Source organism: Poecilia reticulata, linkage group LG13 (genome assembly GCF_000633615.1).
Source record: "Poecilia reticulata strain Guanapo linkage group LG13, Guppy_female_1.0+MT, whole genome shotgun sequence".
Classification (NCBI taxonomy): domain Eukaryota; kingdom Metazoa; phylum Chordata; class Actinopteri; order Cyprinodontiformes; family Poeciliidae; genus Poecilia; species Poecilia reticulata.
In genome coordinates, this window is record NC_024343.1 from 26,278,193 (window position 1) to 26,281,022 (window position 2,830).

A 2,830-nucleotide genomic window follows, 5' to 3' on the forward strand; every position below is an offset into this window, starting at 1 on the left:
ATGTCTCCAAGTATGAGGATGCAAAAATGATACAAAAGTCCACAACCAAGCCGTTCGTTGCTAAATTCTTGTTTGTTGTTGTTGCATTCTCAACAGGAAGTGCAAAGTTACTGAAATAAGAGAATGCATAAAAATAACATTCAGAAATGAAAACTACTACTACTAAAAACAAAAAAATAAATTAAAGCATAAAAAAAAAAATCTGGATTCTGAACCCAATTTTATACATGCATAAAGTGTCATTCGGTAAATAATGACACTTTTAATGCAAAGTTGCTCTAAAAGTTGCATTGAAAGTCCATTWAAAATGCCAACTTTGCATTAAATTATAATTTACAAAATCATGCAAAGTTGGCACTTTTAATGGACTTTTAATGCAACTTTAAGAGCAATTTTGCATTAAAAGTGTCATTATTTACCGAATGACACTTCATGATAACTGTCATAAACATTCATAAAGACTCCTTTATGTTCATGACAGGTGTTATGTCATGTTTATGACAGTGTCATGTCAGTCTTATGCACACCCCTTCAAATAAAGTGTTACCGAATTTTTAAGTCAAAATGTCTTATCAGCATATATTCCCAATAGTATTGATTTTTAAAATAAGACCCAACTTTACACAGATGTCCTTTTGTGCATCACTGAATATCCACAGATAAAACAAAGCTCACCAGGTTATATGGCAGAGATATTAATTTAGATACACCCCAACTAAAACAATTTATAACATAATTAATTTAGTCTTTTACTACACATGTTATAAATCACATCCTTAATTCTTTTCATTTTGTATGCTTGACAATTTTAACCAATATCAGATGTGACCAGCTTAATATTTAAGAATAAAAGTTTAATGCTTATTAGGTATTTAAATAATTTATTAATTTATTGATTAATTTTCCCCAAAAATGCAAATATTGTGGAAAACAGTTCAATATTTTTGTTACTGATTTCAGAGGTAATGAAAACCCCAAAGATCAACACAATAGGTTAGTTTCAAAAGAAATATCAGTCTTCTGAAAAGTTTGTTTATTTGTCTGCATTCAGCACTCTGCTGGGGCTCCTTTTGTATGAATGACTATCATTGTGTGGAACGGAGCAGATCAGCCTGTGGCACTGCGTCGGCGTAATGGAAGCCCAGCTTGCTGTGATAGCGCCCTTTGGTTCATCTGCGTTGTTGCTCTAATGTCTTCCATCTTCTTCTTGACAACAGCAGATAGATTTTCTTCGGGGTTCAGGTCAGGCGGGTTGACTGTCAATTCAAGCACAGTAACACCACGGTCAATAAATCAGCTTTTGGTACCTTTAGCAGTGTGTGCAGGTGCCGAGTTCTGCTGGCTTGCAAGAAAGTAAAAAACCGTGTCATGTGGTCACATTGTTTAGTTCTAGTTAGGAGAGCGGCTGAATTTAGAAGGACACATTCAGACAGATCCAGTTCAATTTACAGTTGTGGTCGCCCACACAATAACAGATACAGCCAATCCAATATTAATTGCCATTGTCACACCTGATAATGAAAGATAATTATTATTAAAGATATTTATTGTCTTTTGGAGCCTGTAAAGTAGTGATGTCTGATTATGTTAGATGTACTGAACTCTACGGTGTATCAGAATGGACTCAAACACCCAGACCTGAGAAATATTCACAGATGTAAAAGTCAAAAGCCTATTTTCCTGATGTTTCACATTTTTACAATTCCATTTCCCCCCCAGGACTTGTTAAGCTCAGATCTGCCACAGCCATCCATCCACCCATTATCAACGTGCTTATCCATTGTGAGGTTGTGAAGGGTGCTGATGCCTGTCTCCAGCGGTCAATGGAGGAGAGGCAGGGTACACTCTGAACAGGTCCATCATTACTTTAATTGTCTAGTCTAAGGTATAAGTTTTCTATTAACCCTCTGATGCGTAACAGGGTTCTTTTTGACCCGGTGAGGTCATCTTTTTGCAATATCTTTGTAATGAAAAGGTTTCATCACTTCATATTCCAGGTATTCCTCAAGAAACATGTTACTGATATCATGCAATTCAAATTTTTGATTTACCTTTTATACATTTTAACAAATAGCATATTTTATGTTACTACCCCATTCTTCTGTGAGTGGGTCCAAAATGACCCGCATTCATTTCCTATGGAATTTAATAGGAATCTTTGTTTCTTACCAACTGTGACTATCAGGAAAACATTTTTTGTGAGCCAAACACATTAAGACCTAAGTGTCACCCCTGAATATTTTACACAGCAAGAACTCTTACATATAAGTATTATCTTTATTTTTTATCTCACAAATGTGTTTGTGTGTGTCAATCATGAGTACTGTAACAGCGTTATTGTCACAAATCAACATATTAGCTTTCTTCAAAGTTAGCCAACACTAGTTATCTAACCAACTAGCTAACATTACCACCTATACTTTATTGTACATGTGTATTATTTGTGTGTGTGTGTCTGTGTGCGTCTCTGTGTGTGTCTGACACCCTGGATGAGAAAAGCATGAGAGAGTGTGTGTTGAATGACATACAAAACCTGTTGATATATGTGTTCAAGGTTCTCTCTTTTATCATCTCAATAAATAAAATAAAATTTCATAGCTATAGAAATAAATGAGCCAGAAAAGTATAGAGTGCCTTCTTTGGGTCGGGGAGGAGCCCCATGTGGAGGAGTTCAAGTATCTCAGGATCTTGTTCACCAATGAGTGAAAAATGGAGCAGGAGATCGACAGGTGGATTGGATGGATGGATGGATGGATGGATGGATGGATGGATGGATGGATGGATGGATGGATGGATGGATGGATGGATGGATGGATGGATGGATGGATGG